We start from the raw sequence: 24675 nt of genomic DNA, 5'->3' as shown, positions 1-24675 counted from the left end.
TTTCAATTGGTTTAGCTTCTAAGCTTCTAACCCTCTTGGTACTCGTTATTCATGATCTTAAATATTTGTAACCTCCAAGGTAACATGATTAACTTGCTTTATATGCTTCCAAATATAATCTTATTTCTGAGCTTATATCAATTGACTTACGATGTACTCTCACGCACGAAAACATGGGGTGTAACATCATTCCCTCATTTGGAACATTCGTCCTCGAATGTTACTGATTCACTTATCCGTCTCTCAAGTGATAGCTCTTACGAATACTTTTATGTTGTCTTTGCCATCTAGGGAGCTATTTCGCGAATAAATCCAATGGCTAGGGCATTCCCCCTTTAGGCCTCTTTCTCACACCACGACTTGTGGTCAAAATTCTTCCAATCTCGTAACTTTTTTTATATTCTTTCATGCAGCTTGTACGATTCTGACCTTGTATGTACGACTATGCGACTGTTCTCTCCTTTTCCCCCCAGCTTTTAGCCAATCTACTGGACTCACTTTATGAACATATATAGTACAATGACAAGCTATCCCTCTAGGAATCTGTAGGTGTACTAAAGTTCTTCGCTCGGTTCTTTGTCGAACTTACGACTTTTGCTATATCTTGTTTCACAACCTCAGTTATATATGCTTATGGCTTTACTACAACTAGGTAGGTAACACTATACCATAACTCTTACTTCGATTTATTATTACTGAGGTCTGTTACCCAGCTCCTGGTTACTTTTTAGATATTTGTCCTATATGTATAAATCTAAGTCCTTTAATGCTTCCTCATTATTGTTCATCTTAATAATGACAGTCTAATCTCATGTCATGCTTTGCAACTTTTATCCATCCATTTGTGATTCACCTTAATGTTGATCCATAATCTACCACTGATAACTTGAAACCTCTTACGTAATACATTGTCACTAGGGCTCACGTCTCATCGAGGAACATCTAAAGAGATTTGCCCGATCCACCTAGGGATGATACTATACTTCAATAATCGTATTTCATAGCATCCTAACATGATTCATCTTATGGGGGTATTCCAATCCCGTGCAATTCATAAAATCCTTTTTCTTTAAATTATTCCTCAATCAAAGGCCTAAATGTCATCCTCTTATCTATCACAATTACACCCTTATTCTACTACCCAGGTAACATTTCATCTTTTCTAATTGCTCCTAATCTTAGACTCCTCTGTGTTCATTCGGGCTGTATCGAGCTTTTTATTACATATGGAAATCATCAGCTCCTTTGTTTTGATGGGTTTAATCCCGAGGACTTACATATTCTCGTCACCTTCTCACTCACCTTTTCATATCCTTACTCATATCTACCTAAAACCATGTTGCTATACAATATTTTACCTTACAACCTACACCTATCTATTTATACTACTCGCAACCTTTCTTTAACTTGCTAGCACCATAAATTTCCTTTCGTGCCTTCTCAGTTGTCCTTAAATGTAAGCAATTACTTTTCCTGGTCGTTCTATCACTTGTTGCATGGATACTTGGCTTGTCTTATTGCCCATGAATACTGTAATTTCTTGTACCTCATATGATCTCAAACATCACCTTTGATTTTTTTCCCCATTCATTAGCTACGATAGGTGCCACTTTCTTATGGAGTGTATACAATATTGTAGTGAGACTGTTGTTACAAGATCATTTACTCTTTAGCTCACTATGCTTAGGTAGAAACCTTCTTCCTTATTTCCTCAGCTAGTCTTTCATTGTAGTACTTAGGGAGACCTTCTAGCTCCTGTAATGTTGCGAGCTTGTTATATCGTACACCCAAAGGAAATTTTCATTGTTCTTACTCGCCTATAATAACCCTTAGTTACATAACTTTGTGCCCTTGTGTTCATAAGGTTACTTCTAAGCTCAAATTTTGATTGTCTCCTTAGTGGCACTCTTTCTTATTTTCATAAAACTTAAATGGTACCTTTAACTGTCTCAACTCCTATATGAAATTTTTTAGATGATTGCGATCTCGTATCTGCGAGACTGAATTCCCTATGCTGTGGTTTACTACATTTATCTTGTATGATCTATTAATTTATCTATGACCTCTTGTCTAGCCATAACCGAGCTCTTCTTGAATCAACTACTAATTACTCGTTGGTCCATTCTCATATATATATTCTGCATAATCTCTCTTGGGATATATCCTTTATCTTAACTTACCTCTCGCCACTAGCTCCTGATGTATCAAGTGTCCATTCACACTTATTTATCAATAAGATCCTTGCTGGAAACTTTCACTGCCTCTCCCCGGTGGTGCTTGTATAATGTTCCGGAGTCGCAACATATCTGTAGGAACTGAATAAATGCAACATCATCCCTTTCTCCTTTTTACCCCATTCACCATTCTATAGTTACCTGAACTGTTTAACTCCAACTTAATACAATATCACACCATATTCCCCCCTTTAGGGGAGTACTAAGATTTAGTACTACGATGATCTACCTATAGATGTTTTACCTCTTCATCTTTGGCATTTTTTCACATCATCAATGAACTTTAATCGGCTTATGGTAACCTTTTGTACCAGGGATACCTAAATTTCTTACGCACGAAGGTGACACCTAGTGTAACTGGAAATTTAGTCCTTTAAGATTAACTCTGCTCAGAATGCTTACTTTAGGTAAGTGACTTCCAAAATGACCTTTAAAGGTTATTCGTCTGTTGTATATTCTATTATTGTTGGAACATGATCTCTGAAATTCTCACAATGTCGACTATTATCAAATCCTCCGGTCCCTAATTCATGTTCGTTTTTTTTTATCTTCTTTACTATCCCATACTAAATTCTATTACTACGGGGGTCTAATTTTTCCTTCTGGTAATCACGTTCGAGTCAGTAACTCAATTCTCGAATGAGGATATAGCCTTTGGCCTATACTATTTTATTTTCTCAAGGCATATCACCTCTTGTCTTTTCCTTCACTTGACTATAGACTCGGTTATTCTGTCATTGTTTCATTTACCGTTATCATCCATTTATCACATCTTACTCATAATGCTTCAATTACTCTCTTCTTATTCTCTGGCTAATATTTCTGTCTATCACTTTATTCTGATAACTTCAACAAAACATTCTTTCACTTTTAGCTCTCCTTGCTTCATCTCACTGTCTCTTCAGGTCACCTAGCATTCTCTATTTTCTAGGAATGGGAGCCACACAAAGGTAAATATTTATCCCTTCTAGGATTCCAGTCCCAAGCTTCTAAATTTTCTAGATATTTTATTATTCATATCTAAATGTACTATTTTAGATTGTACCATCGGGGTGTCTCACAAGGGGAACTATTACCACATTTGCAATATCCTTCAGAATTGTTAGCTAATGATAATAATCCATTTACCATTTTGTGTTACTCTAACCCCAATTGGATCTTGATATCCCATTCTTCTCTTAAACTATATATGTCAACTCCCATAGGGCATAATTGAGATGAGCATGGCCAATTGTACATACCTCTGATACTGTTGAAGGTAACTCAAAATGCTTATATTTCTCTTCCTAAATTACAAATGCTGATAATCTTCATTAGTTGGGTACCTCATACTCTTTTTTAAGTTGATTCCTTTACTTATTGAAACTTTTATCCACCTCTTAATTCTCTCGTCACTCTTTACCATATGGGTGGATAGATATTCATGTCTTGGGGCTCCTTATCAAGAAGCTCACACATCTTAGTACACACATTATCTGCTGAAGACCTAACATTCATGCATCATAAGCATGCTACAAAATCGAGTTCCTCTGATCAACTCCTCCACAGCCACATTCAATCTCTTACCAACTGTCTTTGTGGATATAGGTATACTTGTATTATGAATAAAATAGAATTTTAGAGCTTGAATTGTTACAACTGAGCTCTACCACACGATCTAGAGAAAGAAGAAAGAGTGACATACCTAAATGCCTTGTAGCCTTCTGCTTATAAGAGTGGTGCACAACACACCCATAAATAAAAGTCTACTAGACACGACTTGTAGACTCCCTAGGACAGAACTACTCTGATACCACTTTTTTCATGACCCGAATCGGAGGTCCGCGATAGGCACCCAGTACTTTACTCAACCATGTACCAAAGGTAACGTATCTTTCTTATTATACCATCATGGATAAATGGGACGGAAGGACCGTCATGATATAACCAGAATAAAACATAAGGGAATACTTGACATAGGATGACCCAACATGTAATACAAACTTATACATGTGACATATGGTCATATAAGACCAAAATGAATACTCGTACACTAAACATAGGCCGACAAGACCATACAATCTTTCATATACATGACATCTGTCTACAAGCCTCTAAGAGTACATACACATCATAAAGGTTGGGAAGGGCCCCGCCATACTAATCAATACATGTCCAAATCATACTGACCAAATAGGCAACTCCGGAGCAAGAGACGTGCACCAACACCTTCCGCTAAGCTGATAGCCTACTAAGAGGACTGTCAACCTATCAATCAGGACCTACAGGCATGAAATGCAGCATCCCCAAGCAAAAGGGACATCAATACAAATAAAGTACCGTGTATGTAAGGCAGGAAAGAATAAACAAGAACAGTAATGTAAAGAGAGATAAAAGAGAGATACAACTTGTAACATCTGAGTGCCTCTGGGGGCTACTGACATGAAATGCATAATACATATATATATACACAAACTTTTAAAAACATACGCCTCTGTGGGCATCATCATCATCATCATATTGTACTCGGCCTCAAAACGTACTCGGTAAAAATGTACCCGACCATCATAATGCTCGGTAGAATCATACCCGGCCATGTGGAGCTCGGTAAACCCAACTGATCCGTGGTTGCACAATAGGTGATGTACCCGGCCGACTATAGCGCAACTCGGTAGAGTAAAATAAATACTATATATAATGCATGCTAGACTCATAAAATCACGTTTTAAACCTTTTGGAGTGACTTTAGGTCATTGCACCTTCGATTAACATTATGGACATCCATACCCTCAATATGAACCTCAGTAGGATTCAAGGATCATACACACTTTCTTAGAATAATTTTATAAAGAAAGAACAACATGGACAACCTTAGTTGCTAAGAGTAGATCCGTTGTGAAATAGCGAATTCATTTCACTTTATATCATGCCAAAAGAAATAAGGAAGTGTCATAACATACCTTAAACCCATTGAGTCCTTAATACCTTCCAATCAACTCTTAAAACAAGTCAACTCAATCTATCATAGTATAAGGAGAGTCAAAATCAATGCTGAGCAAAGGCTAAGTCTGTAACTTAAGCTAGTAGCTCATTTACGTAAATTCGGGCAGCATCTCCCCTGTAAAAAGGGTCTCCTCCAATACCATATACCAACAAAAACAACCAGAGAAATCCATCAACATATAAATATCAATAACAAGACACCATATAACAACAATAAATCACAACTACTTCATGACGAGCGACAAGCTCCAATTGGAATCTGTATAACCCATATCACCCCTTATAGACTTCTTACATTAACTTAACAGTATCATTAACATGATAATGAAGTCATTCATGAATGATTCCATCCTTATACTATATATCTATAACATAGGAAATAATCCTCAACTCCAACTATCTTCAATTAGTAACTTTATTCACTAGCTCATGTCTACTCCATCCATTTAACTTAATCAACATCAATATAACCTTAACCACATGAAATAACACAACACACATACCTCCTACAGTAACTTCAAGTCGAAATCCAAGTTATATTCAGCTTACAACAACCCTCAATGGCAATACAACACCATAAAAGTGACTTAAGATAATCCAAGTATTATCTTGTAGTTTATCATTCTAACAACTTAACCAACATACAAGAAAGCTTAAGCACAATTAGTAGGCTGTTATAATCCCCTTAGACAGTAGCAACAACTTGGAATTTCAGCCAAACGCAACCCAGAACAATCCTCAATGACAACACAACCTCAAAGAGGTGTTGTTCTTCACTAGAACTAAGTTTTGATGTTGAAATGTGGTGTAATCACTTTGGAATCACTTCAAACCCTTGTGGTGTCTATTTAGAAGGGTTAGGAGAAGTTTGGATATGAAGTTGAGTTGAAAATAGGCATCCAAGTCGTTTATAAAGTGAAGTAGGTCGACCACCATCTAAGTGGGTCCCATTTGGAACTGCTTGCGCGGTCTCGCAAAAAAGCGAATATCTCACTACTTTGTATGTAGATCACCCCACAATCCAAGTATATTTGGCGAAAAGCTCAACTACATTTGACCTAATTTTCAGCAAATTTATAAATATAACTTGTGATGACCTTTGCCAACTTTTGTTCCATAACTTGCTTGCCTTCAAAACGTAGCAAGTGTATCATGCGACTAAAATAACTCATGGAATAACATTTTTATAAATTTTAGAACCCTAGTCTCACCCCAAAGTACATGTTATAACATTCCAAACTTGTTGACTTTCGACGAAACTTTTTTTCTTCAATTGGTTTAGCTTCTAAGCTTCCAACCCTCTTGGTACTTGTTATTCATGATCTTAAATATTTGTAACCTCCAAGTTAACATGATTAAATTACTTTATATGCTTCCAAATATAATCTTATTTCTAAGCTTGTATCAATTGACTTACGATATACTCTCACACACAAAAACATGGGGTGTAACAGAAGTGGTCGATGCAATTATAATTACCCAACTAGGAGTTAGGATCAATTCCTCAGGAAGCATAGATTCTATTAGGTATATAATCATACTAAATGTATAATGTGTCCACAATGTACTTCCACATACTTTGTTGTTTTTGTCTACTTCTGAATTAAGCTATTGTATGCAAATATAAAACTAGAGAATGATATGTTTGGTGTTGTTTTTCAACTTGTAAAAGATCTAGGGCTGTGACTTCTACCTAGGTGGTTGCCTAACGGGTTATCGGCTTTAGAGCGATTTTCATTGGTTGGGGAATAATATAGTAATCAACACACAACTACCCACTCAATACCTCTCGGTGATATAGTTGTTTTGCCCAATTTGGCTTTCTCTAGCCCAAATGGTTAATCACAAAATAATTGATAGATGCTCAAGTCGGGTTTTACTATCTCTAGATTCAACCATTCAATTGGGTCTATCAATTTCTTGAGTTCACCCCAATTTCTTGTTAGCCAAGTTTTCCTAGACTCAATCTCTTTTCCTCAAGTAGAGACTAAGTCAATTAGGTAGGAATCAATGTTTGCAACCATTAATTCTTAAATTAAAGCAAGGACTAGGCTAAATATCATACACCCAACCTTAAACAATCCCTAAATCAAACACCCATTAGGTACCTACACAAAGGTTGAGTCACAACCTTAGCTAAAAATTTAGCTACTCATATATAAAAATGAAGAAATTAAAGAAGAAGAGATGATTAAACTCATATTAGATGATAAAGAGATAAAAATCCAATGTAAATTAGACAAGCTATTGTAAAATTTCCTAAACCAATAAACAAAAACGGTTCTCCACTTTATGAAGTTCAAACTTAATTGTCACAACTGAAAATTTCGGATAAAATTGCCCTTTCAGAGGTTCTACGGCCGCACAATTCTGTGTGTGGTTTACACTTTGAAACTGATCTAGACAGAAGGGACTTCTGCGGCCGCACAATTCTAAATTGCGGCCGCACTGCTTCTGGTTCAGCGGACTGCACAATTTTGAATGCGGCCGCACTTTGGACTTCGGCTGCCGCACAATAATAGTGTGTTCCACACTTCTTTATGGAGTTGAAGTTGGAACTCTTTGATCTTCCTTTTCTGCGGCCACACAATTATTGTGTGGTCCGCACATTGCAAAGCAACACTGTCAAAATTCCTTCACATTTTGCAGCCGTAGATAAAATTCTACGGTCCGCACTTTGCCACTTTTTGCTTTGTTTCAATCCTTGTCCAAAAATGCTCCTTTTTGAGTTGAATTTCATCACGTTGGATCTTTTTTCAATATTCTTGCAAGAAAAGCACATTTTATCAGTTTTCGGGAATACCTTTAAGTATTTTTGAGCCAAAACGAAAGTAAAAGGGTGCAAATAAGTAGACAAATCCCTACTTATCAGTGTTCATCTAGTGTTTCATGTACCCATGCTCCGGAAGTATGTTAGAGACCCATCTCATGTTTTTGGATTCCAGTACGATTCAGTTGGATAGTGATTTGACTTATGATGTAGATCCAGTGGCTATTTTGGATCGGCAGGTTCGAAAGTTGAGGTCAAAGAACATAGCTTCAGTGAAAGTGCAGTAGAAAGGCCAGCCACTTGAAGAAACTACCTGGGAGACTGAGCGGGAGATGCGGAACAGATATCCACACCTATTTGAGACTCCAGGTATGATTCTAAAATGTTCGAGGACGAACATTTGTTTAAGAGGGGGAGAATGTAATGACCTGACCGGTCGTTTTGAGTGTTATAGTCTTGTTCCCCTATTTACTATTTAGCTTATGGTCAATTTTTATTATGTGACTTGTAGGGGAAATTTCTAAATGAATTGGGACACTTAGTTCCAAGATTTAAAGCTTAAGTCAAAATAATTAATCGGGTGTTGAGTTATGTGTAAACGACCCCAGAATAGAGTTTTGATGATTCCAATAGCTCTGTATGGTGATTTTGGATTTAGGAGTGTGTCCAGATATTTATTTGAATGTCCATAGTTGATTTTGGCTTTAAATGGCGAAAGTTGGAATTCGTTAGTTTTCATTAGGCTTGAATTGTGGTGTGATTCATGCTTTTAGTGTTGTTTAATGTGGATTGAGGCATCAACTAAGTTTTTATGATATTTTAGGAATTGTTGGTATATTTGGTTAAGGTCCCTAGGGCCTCAGGTGGATTTCAGATTTCTAACGGATGAATATTTGGACTTGAAGCATTGCTAGAAATTTGCCTTTTGGTGCAATCACACCTTCAAAATTTTGCTTGCAGGTGTGCGGACAGGGGCCGAGTGAGGCAGTGGTCATAGGTACGGACTGGTAGTCTATAAAAGTGGTGTCTCACCTACGAGGGTTAGATCGCAGTAGCGCAAGGGAGCTTGGTGAGGCTCGTCCGCAGAAGCAGACTGCTTCTTGTAGAAGCGAGCCCGCAGAAGCACTTGGCTCACCGTAGAAGAAAAGGCAGCCATGTGGACGATTGCAGAAGCAATGATTTTGGTCGCACTTGCGAGACGGCAGATGCGGATAAGCTGGTCGCAAGTGCAAAAAGGTCCGAATAGAATATATTCGAAGGGTCCGAGATTTTCTTCTCATTTTTGGACTTTCAAACACGACTTGGGATGATTTTTCAGACATATTTCACGAGAATTCTTGAGGTAAGTAACTTGTGACCATTTTCAGTTAATAATATTAAATTATCATCGGATATTCCGAGTACATTACGTGATTTTGAGGTGTAATTCGAGAATTTGGGCCTAGGGATTTCAAATAAGAATTTAGGATTTGGAGGTCGAGTTGATGTCAGAATTTGGTAAATTTGGTATGGTTGGACTCATGGTTGAATGGGCGTTCATAGTTTTTTAAATTTTGTCAAGTTTCGAGATGTGGGCCCTACTAATGAGTTTTTAGATTTTATGGTAATATTTAGCATTTTTGTATGGAATTGATTTCTATACCTTGTGTTGATTGTATAATATTATTTGTGATAAGATTCGAGGCGTTCAGAGGTAAATTTGTGCGCAAGAGCTTATTGGAATAGAGAATTTCATGGTTTGAGGTAAGTAACACTTCTAAACTAAGTTTTGATGGTATAAATTCCCGAATTACGTGTTATATGAATTATTTGGAGGTGACACATATGCTAGGTGACGAGCGTGTAAGAGAGCACCATAGAAATTGTGACTTAATTGATTATGTGGAGTTGCATAATCAAATAATTATGTCATTATCCACATATCCTCCACATGTTAGAGAAATTGAGTTGAGACTCATGTTAAAATCATGCTTAGGCTATGCGCCGATATTTTGGGACTCATAGAAGTCGTGTTATTGTTGAGTTACTTGTTTCATTTACAATTCTATATTCAGTCACATCTATCATTTGCATATCATATCTCAGTCTTTGTTGTCATTCATTGAACATCATATCATTATGTCATTTAACATTGTGATCCCGAGAGACTAGAGTGATTTAATGACTGAGTGAGGCTGATGGCCTGATTGTGAGTGATTTTTATGGGATCGGGTTGCATGCCGCAACATGTTTTTTTTTATTTACTTATGCCTGGATCTGGCTTATTATAGAGCTTGGGCTGAAGGAACCCTTCCATAGTCTGCACCCCTCACAGTGAGCGCAATTAATATTCCTATTTGGGATGGAGTATTTGGGTTGGAGTTTCCTGAGCATTGAGATAGGCGCCATCACGACATGTGAGATTTTGGGTCGTGATAGTTATGGCACAATGGTTTTTCGTTCGACATTTGGATATAGATCCGTCCTTTAGGAGTTAGGTGATTATCCACGTTACATTGGGCCCTATGAGCGTAGGTGATTTGATTCTTCGAGTTAACAAAGAATCAACCAACTAGCATCAAGATCTTGAACCAAAAATATAGTTTAGTGGGCTGATTTCAAGTAACAACGTATCTCAAGTCTTAGGACTCACAATCGATGATTAAAAAATGAGGTGAAAGATGATGATCTGAACTATAAGAAAGAGTATTTAATCATTCAAAACAACTAAATATTGGTGTTGTACCGGTTCAATGAAAGTTCTAATTCTATGATATCAAAAAAATGAATTTAGACCAAGAAATGTGCTCTTGAATGATCAAGATCTAAAAAAAATTCTAAAGTCACCACTTGAATTCAACTAATGTGATAAAGAAATACCAAAAACAATTAAAAAACATAAAGACAATCACCACCTTGCTTGTAACCAAAAATAAAGATAAAGAAGATAAAATAGAGAAAAATACTCTGTTACAAATTAGGGCAAATACCAAAAATATTATTTTATTCTACAAGGCATGAGAACCAATTATATAGGCTAGTAGTATTTTTTTGATGACTACAATTTTTATTTTAATAAAGAAATAAAATAACTGAAGACAAAAAAAGTAAAATCCCTATTCTACAAGGAAAAGATACTAGAATCACACTAAAAGAAAAATCCTTATTCTAAAAGGAATTAAATATACCCTATATTAAAAAGAAAAGGGTCTTGGCTTCGTGAAATGAATTTTCTGCTTTTTGAACTTGAAAACACATCCATACACTTATTCTTTGGCATATAAGAACTTGTTTTGGCATGCTAAATAACAAAAAGCTAATATAGCTTCTTGATTTGCGTAGTTCTCCCTTAGTTAAAAATGACTCGTCCTCGAGTCTAAAAGCTCTATAAATGGTTCAAGGTTAGCAACATTAAATATTGGTGACACTTCATAATCGTCCGGAACATCTAACCTTTAAGGATTGTCATTGAACAACACGAAATAGACCATCCTCTTGGTTACAAACTTTGGATACTTTAGTTAGGAAATCTTTCTTTGCTCACAACTACCATACTAAGTTTCCCACATTAAAGAGTTGTTGGTTTCCCCTCTTATGAACTTATTTCTTATATGCGATTGTTTGTCTCTCAATCTCTTGTACCACTTTCTCACGCAACTTCTTCAATTGATTAACCCTCTCATCAACATCTCCACTAAAATAATGAGTTTTAAGAATAGGACACAAGTTTAATGGACCAAGAGGATTCTTACGATAAACCACTTCAAAAAGATTATTTTCATTTTTTCGATTCACAAACTTGTTAAAAGAAAATTCAACATATGGTAGCAATGATTCCCATTCTTTTATGTTATTCTTGATCAAACTTCTTAGCAATGTAGCTAAACTTTGATTCACTACCTATGTTTGTCCATATGTTTGAGGCTGATAAGATGAATTGTATTGCAACTCCGTACCAAGCTTATCCCATAAAGTATGCCAAAAATTACTGCGAAACTTAGTGTCGAGATCATAAATAATGCATCTTTAAATTCCATGTAACTTGAAAATATTATTAAAGAGCAAAACAACCACATGAGTTGCATCATTTGCCTTGTTACATGGGATAAAATGTGTCATCTTACAAAATCTATCAACAACAATAAAGATAGCATCCTTACCTCCTTGAGTCCTTGGCAATACAAGCACTAAGTCAATGCTAATATGTTGCCACGATATTGTAGGAATTAACAAAGGCTGATATAATATCTTATTGCTCCTATGCATCTTTGCTTTCTACATGTTTCATAACAATCAATCAAACTCAAACATCTTTGTTCTATTTAGGCTAGTAAAAGTTTCATTGAATCATCTTCACTATATTAGTATGGCCAAATGACCAGGGAATCCATCATAATGTGCTTCCCTCACAATGGACTCCTTTAAAAAGATTTTTGATATGCAAAGCTGCTTCCCATAGTAAAGAGACTCATCTCTAATCACAAGCATTCTTTGTGGACCCTCCAAGCATCTCTCCAACTCCTCCAAAGTCTGAATCGCTTCATAAAGCTCCTTGATATGGCCGAATCCAAATAAATTTTTTTGCATCATAAACATAATCATTTACTAAGAGCATCAACCCCTTCATTAAGCTTTCCATCTTTGTGCTTGACTATAAAATGAACATTTTGCAAGAAGTCTACCCATTTTGCATGCCTTGCATTGAGCTTTTGTTGGTGACTAAGATACTTTAGTGCCTCATGATCAGAATATAGCACAAAATCTCTTCATAATAAATAATGACTCCAATGTTGCAACATGCGAACAATAGCATATAACTCTTTTCATAGGTGGAGTACTTAATTTTATATCCACTTAGCTTCTCTCTAAAATAAGCTACGGGTTTACCTTCCTGGATAAGAACTCCTTCAACACCAACACCCAAAGCTTCACATTCTACTTCAAATAAATCATTAAAGTTGGGCAACGGAAGGATATGAGCTTGTGTCAAGTTCTTTGTTATCCGTTTAAAACTCTTTTGAGCTTCTTCATTCCACTTGACTATGCCTCTTTTCAAACACTCAGTTTTAGGGGCAACCAAAATGTTGATACTTTTATAAATTGTCAACAGAAGGACACAATTCCATGAAATCTTTTTATATCCGAAATTGACCTAGGAGTTGTCCAACTTATGATTTCCTCAATCTTGCTTGGGTCAGCTTGAATACCGGCACTAGTTACTATATAACCAAGAAAAAACACTATTAGTATAAAAGATACACTTCTTGCGTTGTGCATATAGCTTCTCTATCCTTAAGGTTTCAAAAACCTTTTCCAATTGCTCCCCAAGTTTTTTGTAGACAACAACAAACTTCCCAATAAATGGTCTAAACACATGATTCATAAGTCTCATAATATGCTAAGAGTATTAGACAAATCAAAAGGCATCAGCAACCATTCGTACTAGCCTTGGCTAATCTTGAAGGCATTCTTTAATTCATCACCTACTCTCAAAAGAATCTGATAGTACCCACTCTTCAAATCATTCTTTGAAAGATCTTAGAACCATGTAATTGGTCAAACAGATCATCTAACCTTGGGATTAGGAAGCGATATTTGATCATGATCTTGTTGATTTCTCTACTTTCAACACACATCCTCCAAGTGTAATTTCTTTTAGGAACAAGCAAAGCAGGTACGACACAATGATTGAGGCTCTTCCTTATTAAACCCCTCTCCAATAGCTCTTTGACTTGCATTTGGAGTTCAGTTTGTTGTGTAAGATTCATCATATAAGCTGCTTTGTTTGGCAATAATGCTCCAGGTATAAGGTCTATTTGATGTTGAATATCGCGCATGGGTGGAAATTTTAACAGAACATCTTCAGATATCATATCATCAAAATTAGAGTGTAACTTCTTGGCTCGTGTATCTAACTCACTATCCTCATGTTGTGAGTATTTCATGTCTACTGCTATGTATAATGGCTCTCCTCTACTGATGTGGCCAATAATTTGTGATATTGTTATTAGCGTATGACACACGGTCCTTTCCCTCTTTGTAAGTTGTTTTGGGTGCAATGGCGTCAAAACAATCTTACGACTATCAGCGATGGGGATAAATGTCAAAGCTTTGGAATGAAGCTTCCACAATGTCCTTGGCCGATTGCGCGCATTAAACATGGACAAAGTCTTAGAATTCCCCGGGCATACAAATTTGAGCATGGTTCAAAAATTGTACGCCAACTGGGATTATAAATTGTCTATGTCATGTATACGTAGAAAGGACATGCCATTGGATAAAAGAGCCTTAAGTGATTTTTTAGGGGTTGAGAAAGCTGACCCGAGAAGGCTCCAAAAATTTGTTAGAAGCCTAAAATACACATTGATACGTCACATTCTTTGTGGAATGGATTCAAATACCAAGTGGACAAGAAAGCAAAGCGATATTCACCTTCATATGGTTCACTTTGATTTCAGCAAGATTGCCAAAGTGTGGCAGAATTTTGTGCAAGCCAGACTCATGCCAGTGGAGTACAGCAGCGACTGCACTCGAGCTAGAGTATGTGTCATATTATTTTTAATGACTAGCAGACCTATTAATGTAGGTGAGATTATGCTCGGGGAGATAGCCCGCACGAGATTTGGGCGGCAGATTAAGAGGTTCTTCTTTGGCAACTTACTCACATAATATATGCTCTCCCGGAAGGCACTGGAGTATCCAGGATATGATGAGGTGGTGGAGGCTCCTACAGGGTTATTGGACATCACATCATTGTTGGAGACGATTTTGAAGCTCACTTAGGAAGCAAGGAACGAACGAGACGAGAACTTTAATAGGTACCTCTATAACTCTTTGAATTTACTCATGAGCAGGTCTGGTATTTCAGACGAGGAGCGTATGTATTTGCGCAATGACTTGTCGAACTCGTTCAAGGAGATGTTGGGTATTGCACCTGTCATCCCCGTTCACTCGTCGGAGGATGCAAACATTGTCAAGGGCTCAAACACAAAGGACGTAGTTGCTGATAATGTTACGGGGCCCCTGGCTTTGGTGACCCTATGACCTGGTGATGATGTGCTCGGAGCTGCTGATGGAGGTCATGCTGTGGAAGAGGACGCCGACTAAGAGGGAATTTTCTTTTTACCCTACTCTATTTTATATTTTATATGCATCGGGGACTATGCATAGACTAAGTGTGGGCTAGGTGGAATACAACTTGTGATGTAGTTTGTATATCTTGTATCAATTTGTTTCTTTCATTAGTTTTAATTTGTTTCTTTTACTAGTTTTACTTAGTCTAGTTTTAGTTTAGATTGATTCAGAAGAGAAAGAAAAAACAAAAGGGAAAATATAAAAATACATAAAAGAAAATAAAATTAGAAAAAGCTTGGACTTTTCCCGACGATGGATTTTTTAGATAATTTTTTTGAGGGATAAAGTCCGATTAAAAACATCAAAAAGTTTTTTTTAGGATAGTTAGGTAGTATCCCTTGGTTTTTCTTTGGGCGCCGGTTCTTTTCCAAGGGTGTAGCTCGAACCGGGTACTTAAGTTTTTTCAGGAGTAGGTTAGGAAGAAACTGAGTTGCTCTGAGATACTCATTGGCGTGGTTGCTGCTGGCATATTAGGATAGGACATACATTCTATCTTCCCGTGTATTTGGTTTGAATAGCGACGTCTAAGTAAAGTAAATAGCCTATTTTTTGACGCTTTTTCTCAGTTGTTCGACTTGTATGCCACATGGCGCAATATTGCTTAATTTTTCTCAATTATGTGTACTTTCTTAACTTGAGAGTTGAACAATACCGTCTGATTGAGTCATGTGCAATGTGTGTTTGAGGATTTGGGATATTCTGTGCTATCCTGTGTAATCTAAAATTTGCCTCGTGTGTTAATAAAAGCAAAATTGTAAGTTGCGTTAATCTAGGAGATGACGTAGGCGTTTCTTGCTTGATCACAGATGTCCTTGTCACATAAAAATAAAATTTTCTGTTGCTAGACCCTTTGAGCCTATAGACCCTTCTTTTAGCACCCATATTACAAGTCATACCCCTATTTTGTACTTAATTTGAGATTGTTGAACCTTTACCTCCTAAGGAACTTAATCGCTAAAAGAAGTAAGGTGAGAGATTGGGGAGTCACTTTTGAGTGGAACCATGGAAGGGCCCTTTGGTGCAGTAAAGTTGAAATCAAAATTTACTAGCCGATGAACGTTAATGTACAGAGTGTGTGTAGAAAAGACAAAATGAGAGAAAGAAAAAGAAAAAATGCAAAAAAAAAAAGAAGAAAAAAATAATAGTTCAAATAATGTAGAAAAACACACACCCCCAATCTTACTAATTTGTGCTAGAGGGAGTATAGAAGTGCTTAATGGAAAAAGAGGGCTATGTTGTATATGGTTTGTGGCGAGAGAATTGGTTGAGAAGAATATGTGTTTGAATTATGAGTGTAGTGTATTAAAGTGCTTAGTAGGGTTAGTCACTATTTCTAAATGTATCATACCCGTCCCTTAGCCTACATTACAACCTTAAAGTCCTAATTGATCCTAGATTTGGCTAGCTTAAATTAGTAGAGATGTACACTACGGGCAAGCTTATGGCACGACCACGGGATGCATATGAATTCTTTGTAAGAGTGAGCGAATTTTGTTCAATTTTGTGATGTCCTTAATTTATATTCAATAGCATATTTGAATGTGTGGACTCGACTATATTCACTCTTTTGTTTGTTGGTGAGGGCACATGATCTTATGAATGATTGGTAATGTTGTAAACTTTCTTGTTGGGTAAGTGCGCGAGTTGAGAATGCTTAGTGGTTACAAGTCGGCTTTTGAGGTTGGGTGATTAAAAATAGGTTGTTGGAATTGATTGAATTGAAATGTTATACTTGGGCATGCTTAAACGGGAAGAATGTGAAATTTTGTATGTTCATGCTTGTGTGTCGGTATTGATCATTGAAGTGCTCCTATATATTGAGACTTGTACGTAGTTGGGGTGTTGATGTTTAGCTTAAAGTATATATATTTATATGTATCACCTCATGTTTTACTGTTGTTTCGTAGATTTAGGATGTAAAATATGTTGATTTATATTAATTTGAGGTATTTTTATGTGTAGGAATGATCTGGGAGCAATTGGGGGCGAAAGGTGCGATATTAGAGCCAAAATGGACGAAAAAAGGAAAAGTGGCATTTTCAGTGCCCCACGCTACCTGTGGCGCCAGAGGCGGTATGTGCAAATTGTCAGCGCCAGGGACGGCGCCTAGTGCTGGGCTGGGCACTATTGGCGTGAATTCTGTCCAACTTTACCCGGGACAAGGTTATTTCGGCCCTAGACCTACCCAACACTTATAAAAGCAAGACTAAGCTTATTTTTAGAGGGGAGATGCCACTTTGAAGAGGATTTTTACACGGGAAACATTCGGGAACAAGAATATCTCAGATTTCTTCATCTTTTCTTAGTATTTTCAATTATCCAACACTTATGAATTTGTTAGCTATTATCATGAGTGGCTAAAATCCATAGTTTTGGGGTTGTGATTTAGCATGATTATTGTTGCTTAACATTGATTTAACCTTGATTATAATTTACTAATATATGGCTGTTTCTTCAATTCTGTGATTAATTACTTAATTGTTTGGCCAGCAGTTAGGTTCTATTTACTATCTATGTTATGCTTGGGAAAGACGTATTTAGATTAGAGAAGAATTGAAGGGAGCACAATCTTAACTCTTAGTGGGCGGATTTGTGGTTAGGATAGGAATATGCCTAGTCACCGTGCTTAATTAAATATCGTAATCTTAATGTGTTCTTAATAGATTTATTTCATAGGAATCACTACAAGAAATCGGTCTTTTGTGGCAACTAAAGTCGCCAAAAATGGTAATAAAGTCGCCAATATATGTTTTTAGCAGCGAATATGGGCTCGCTCCAAATATTACCGTTACTGAATGTTTATTGTGACGATTCTTGGGGGTCGCCACAAATAGCACACATTTTGTAGCGACTGAGGTCGCCTCAAAAACATGTTACACAATTGAATTTAGGTGGGTCTACTAAAAAATGACATAAAGTGGGAAGTATAGTCGCTTCATAAGACATCCAGTGGCGATATTCTCATTGCCACAGAAGGATTTTCTTTTTGTACCAACTAGGGTCGCCACTGAAAACTCTTTTTTTTAAAAGTAAAAAATAAAAAATAATAATGCAATAGCCAATGGTATTCCTACTAATTTTCCAATAGCATTTTCATTATAATGAACACCAGAGATACTCTTAAATAAAATTCTATAGAAATTTTCATTACCAAATAGTTTGGAACAAAGTATATAATGCTCCATAATACATTTGTCATTGCACATACACTTGCAAAAGAGAACATCAAATGTGTTTGAACTCCTACTTTAAGAAAAAATGCAAAGGACAACGCCTTCAAACTATTTCAATATCTTCAAGTTACTACAATGTCTCCAACCTGCTCCCTGAGCACCTTCATTTCCCCATTGTTGAAGTACTATATCCTTGCTATTAAAAAAAAAAGAATAACAGTAATGTACACTTACATATAAAACAGGGTTAATCATTAATCAAGTACTAAAGGAAAGCATATAAAAAGGAAAGGTCAACTCAACCACACAGAACTATGGCAAGTTAATGTCTTTCAAGAAATTCAGGATATACACTGAATTTCCACTGTAAGCCTAGTGGAATGAGTAATATTACGTTTTGAGCATAAAATGGTCTATACAGCCAAAAGATCCAAAAACATATTCAGTTATACCTAGTAGAAGGAACATTGATCACATTTCCCTTTCTAGTATTATCATTAATTAATGTACCTTCCAACAATTAGTATATCCTTCACCAGAATACAAAACAAATAATTCTTATCTCAAGTTGTTAACTCACACTATGCTATCTTGTCAGCTATGAAACCTTTATCTAGTAATCAACAACAGAGTAAGTGAGATATTTAAGCTAAATTTTATCGTGCATTAAGAAACATACTGAAACATAAAGTGCATAATCTTGTATTGACCATGCAATATTCCAGAAGAACTCAGAAACATGAAGGTGAAAGTCTAGACCCCCTCATGGAAACATTCTTTTTTAAGGGCAAGAGAACATTCACATCACTCCTTTTACCTACCTACACTGAACAGAGTTTAGATCCCTACTCTAATATCATGCTTTATTAAAGAAGTAAAATTCAATGTGACAAATGTGAAACCATGCAATTCTGTGTGGTTCGGCAAATCTCTCACGGTCTGAATTTAGTTTGACATCATACAGCACAAATTACAACTCAAGACAAATATCCACTTAGGAATTACCTAGACTGCGCTTAAACAAATTTCCTGAATGACAAAGAAAAATAGCAACACATCTGATTCTATTTTCCTCTTATTTTGACCAGATCTAAGAGTTGGCTAAATTAGCCAAATAACATTTTGAGTAAGAAGTGGTTCACCCAACAACTTCACCAAGCAAGTTAACTACCAATGTCTCAAACCACAACTTTAAGTAAAGAAAGATTTATATCAGAACCAGACCCCCATTCTTAAGATCCTGCGTAGACCTTTTTCCTTTTGAGGAACTTGAATTAATAACATGAATACCTTTTGATGAAACTAATCTATGAAATAACAGGTAATCCTATAAATGTAGAATGCTTTAGCTTGGAAACAATAAAGCAAACATGATTACCTTTTACTGCTTCACTTCTAACATATGAAATGCCATATTGACTATGTACACAACAATGTACCAAATTGAAAATTGCAACCAATTAGGTACTAGCCTAAACAGAGTAATTCACAAGTCACACACTTGAGTATAAAAAAAAAACAGAAATCGTTGACTCGATTTGACTCAACCAAATCTTCTTCTCTAATCAACTGAAAAACCATTCTCGAGGATTTCTTCAACAAGGTACTGAAATCTTGGGAAAGTTTAAAAAAGGATAACAAAATTCATGTAGTTGAGTCCAACTTATTGCTTGAGATTGAGATTGAACGCAATAACAGTTGTTATAAAACAGTAAAAGTAAAGCTTCATTTTTTATGAAGAAGAATTAAGCTCCATATTAAAGATGTTTTGTCAACTTTAATGTAAATGCATGACCTACATGCCTCCGAGAAAACACAACAAATCGTTAAAAAAAAGGTAGAAGAAATCCCTTTTGAGCTTTCACAATGGTACAAGAAAGAAAACCCCTTAGTTTCTTTGACTCTTCCTCCATGAAATTATTCCCAAAAAATAAAAAAGATTAGGGATTTGAACATACCTGACAAATGAAATTCATATTTTGATTTGAGGAATTTTGATTTGGCTGCAATTTTCGCTGAGGAGGAGGGCCGATTCACTGAGAATTTTGCTGAGAATGCTAGGGTATTGTTTGAAGAATTTGATTGAGAGGTGAATGTTTGGTTCGTTCATACCAAAGAGCGACCTAGTAGCTGAAATGTATTATTTAATTGGGATAGGTATTTGCTCTTTTTTTTAATTTTAAAAGTAAAAATGTGTGGTATTGGAGCGACCCAGTCACTGCAACAGAGATTTAGCAGCGACTTTTCAAAAGTCGCCACAAAAAATATGGAGCCAAAATTTTATATTTAGTGGGACTGAAAATTCCAGCCACATCAGTGGCGACCTAAAAAAAGTCGCTGCTAAACATTAACTATCGGTAGCGATTTATAAAGTCGTTGTTAATAATATAGCTGTTGTAGCAACCTATAGGGTCGCTGCTATATATCGCCATTAATAATCCAATTTCTTGTAGTGAATATAGGCATTAATCTATTTTGAATAGGCAAATAGTACTTCGGGAGAAGGCTATGAGAGCCATTATCGATTAATTAGCAACCATGAGTGAATTGTATGAAAGGGAGAGTTAACTAGAACACAATAGGACTGGTGAATCGATCACAACCTTGGAATATTTGTCTCTATTGAATACATAACAAACATTTTACTGCTTGATAATTTAGTTACTACTTAGAATTATAGTTTAGTATAATCACATTCTTGAACTCGAATTTGGCGTGACTGAATAACAATCTTGGTAAATTTGATGGGTAGTTGATACAAGTATACGTGGGTTCGACACTCGACTTATCATTTTATTACTTATACGACCATGTATACTTGCGTGTGCATTTGAGAACAACATAATACTATGTCGGTCAGTAAAAGCACGAAGGATGATGCCGTGCCATTTCATTTATGATATTACATAGTGAGGACGAGAGTAAAAGCATGAAGGGTGATGTTGTGCCATCTTCATTTAATTGCCTTGATTGATTTCTGGTTTTGTTGTTACTTGGTTATATCGTTGTGTATTTCGGAAGATATAACTTTGTGATTTCGTACTTGCAATCTGTATGATATCTTCCCTTTCGCATGTCCCATCCCAATTAATATTTTATCGTTCTTCTCATTAATTTGTTGCTTTATATATATCTACACAAACGTTTTGGTAGGTGTCTTGTCATAGACTCGTCAGTACCTCGTTGAGATTAGGCTCGAACCTTACAGAGTATTTTGAGTTGGTTGTACTCATGCTACATCTCTGCGCTTCTTGTGTAGATACTAGTTATAGTCCAAGTGGTGCTTAGAGGTGCGACTGCTCGGATCACAATACTTCGGAGACTTGAGGTAGATATTCTAGCGTTTACAGACCTTGAAGTCCCTTCCATTTCATATCTTTATTGTTTATCTCATTCGAATAATTGTATTTATTTCAAACTATACTTGTAGACTTGTAGTTGCTCATGTACTGGTAACACTAGACTTCTGGGGTTGAGTTAGACCGTGTTATGTTATGGGTATATTTTATGTATTTCAGCTTTAATCTTTGTTAATAATTGTTATCATACTTTTTGAACTGTTTAATTGTTAAATTGTTTAGCTAATGATGGCTTTCCTAGAAAGTGGACATTAGGCTCCATCACAAACCCCAAGTTGGGATTCCGGGTCGTGACAAGTTGGTATCAAAGTACTAGGTTGCTTAGGTCTCACAAGTCATGAGCAAGCTTAGTAGAGTCTGGAGGATCGATACAGAGACATCTGTACTTATCTTCTTGAGGCTACTGAGTTTTGAGGAAAATTTCACTTCTTTCTTTCCTTATCGTGTGATTTTATTCCATCATTGATGTTTGAATTATTCCATTCTCTTTCTCTCATAGATAGTGAGAACCTTCACAATATCTACAACCTGGCAGGAGGTGGATCCCCCTGTCGCAGCCACTACCAGGCGTAGAGGCTGAGGTCGAATCAAAGGTCGAGGCAGAGCTTTACCTAGACCTCGTGTAGAAACACCCACTATGGAGCCTCAGATTGATCATGAGAAGGAGATCCCATCTCAGACTGCACCAGTCAGACTCGCTCAGGTCCTAGAGGGATTTATAGCCACTTCGTGCTTCAGCACACTCTGGTCCATTTAGTGGGCCTTATGGAGAGTGTGTCCTGGATTGGTGCCTTTTTTATGGCACCAGTTGTCTCTCAGGCTAGGGGAGGAGCACAAACTCCCGCTACATACAATCCAGAGCAGATGGATCATATACATCAAACTCCAGCAGTCCATCCAGTTGGGGTAGTTCAGCCTGTTGTTGTTACGCAGATCGGGGAGAGGCCCGTGATGTCTTCGGAGGGATTGATGATGATGGATAAGTTCCAAAAGCTCTTCCCTATTCACTTTAGTGGTGCACCTTTTGAGGACCCACATGATTATTTGGATTGTTTCTACGAGGTGCTGAGAAACATGGGTGTTGTTGAGTCCAATGGAGTAGGCTTTGTAATATTTCAGATGACAGGTTCGGCTAAGAGATGGTGGCAGGATCATGTGCGGAGCAGACCAGCTGGTTCGCCGCACACTTGGGATCAGTTTTCATAATTGTTTCTGGAAAAGTGTACACCTTTCACTTTGAGAGAGGAGTATCGTAGGTAGTTTGAGAACCCTCGGTAGGGTAGCATGGTTGTTACTCAGTTTGAGATCCAATTTGTGGACCTAGCTCTCCATGCAGTTATCTTACTCCTTACTGAGAGGGAGAGAGTGAGGAGATTCATTGATGGACTTACTTTGAGTATTAGGCTACATATTGCGAAGAAGAACGGAGATGATATTTCTTTCTAGAGAGCCGTAGAGATTGTTAGATGGTTTGAGATAGTTTGTGTTCAGGATAGGAGGGCAGTATCTGAGAAGAGGCCTCATTATTTCGGTAGTTTTAGTGGTACCTCGTCCATAGGAAGATGCTCGTTTGGTAGAGGCTATCCTACTAGGCCGATTCAATCAGTGCTTCAGGCATCCCACGATGTTTCGGGTAGTCGTAGATCTTATGTGTCTCATCTTGAACATCTAGCCTAAAGCGCACCATCAACTCCTATTAATGCACCTCCGATCCTGAGTTTTCAGGGTAGTTATCTAGGTTAATAGGGCCAGTACCAGGGCCATCAGTCACATCACTCAAAGGCTTGTTATACTTGTGGAAATCTGAGGCACGTTGCAATATTTTTCCCTAGGTCATAGGGCGGTATGCTACAATGGGGTTCTCGTGCCATGGTTCTGGCACCAGTTGCTTCACTTCCCGCTTAGCCAGCTAGAGGTAGGGGTCATATTGCTAGAGGAGGAAGTCAGGCCATTAGAGGTCGAGTCCAGTCAGCTAGAGGACGTTCGAGAGGCAGAGGTCAGAGTGGTGGGGCCTAGCCCCATTTTTATGCATTTTTAGCTAGACCTGAAGCAGAGTCATCTGATATCGTCATCACAAGTATTTTGTTCCAGTTTTTCATAGAGATTCTTCAGTTCTATTTGATCTGGGCTCTACTTATTCCTATGCGTCATCTTATTTTGCTTCATATATAGTTATGCCTCGTGATTCTTTGAGTGCTCCTGTATATGTGTCCATGCCTGTGAGAGATTCTATTGGTTTAGATCATTTTTATCGTATGTGTGGCTTCTATCAGGAGCCTTGAAACTAGTGTATATCTCCTACTTCTTGATAGGGTGGACTTTGATGTTATCTTGGGCATGGATTGGCTGCCACCTTATCATGCTTTATTAGATTGTCATGCTGAAATGGTGACCTTAGACATGCCGGGGGTTGGCTCGATTAGAGTGGAGAGGAATTATGGTAGGCTATAATCTCATGTTTTAGTCTCTTATTACATTCCAATTTACTGCACTTTAATTGAGTTTGAGCTTTAATCGCTAATATTTTTGCACTAATTGTGTGCTTTATGCCTTGTAGGAGTGATTCCGAGCTATGTAGATGTTATCGAATGAATTTGAGTGATTTGGAGCTTTAAAGTCTGAGTAAAAGCCCAAGGGATTAAACCGGGATTGTGTTCGCGGTTCGAGGACCAAGTTTGGATGTCAAAACCAAAGCAAAATCCGCACTCTGAGAAATTTGCACTGATGCGATGCACTATGTGATGCACTGCGAAGAGCTAGTGCAAATCTCTGCTGCCTGTCAGAACAAGCTCTCTAAAGTTTCCCACAACTGCCCCGCCCAGGTTTCTTGGGGGATAAAAGTCGAAAGAAAAAAGACAAAAAGATTTTATTTTGTAGGTAGTGTAAGAACTCTCCCTTGGTTTTTCTTTGTGTCGCGGTTCTTTTCCAAGGGTTTCGTTTGAACGGGTGGAGTTAGCTTTTATTTTTGTTAGAAGTAGAAAACCTTGTGCTATGATTTGAAATTGAAGTAATGTCTCTCGACTTTGTTATGCCTTGAGAGTTGT

Source organism: Nicotiana sylvestris, chromosome 4 (assembly GCF_000393655.2).
Source record: "Nicotiana sylvestris chromosome 4, ASM39365v2, whole genome shotgun sequence".
In the NCBI taxonomy this organism is placed as follows: Eukaryota; Viridiplantae; Streptophyta; class Magnoliopsida; order Solanales; family Solanaceae; genus Nicotiana; species Nicotiana sylvestris.
Note: the sequence above shows the minus strand (reverse complement) of the source record.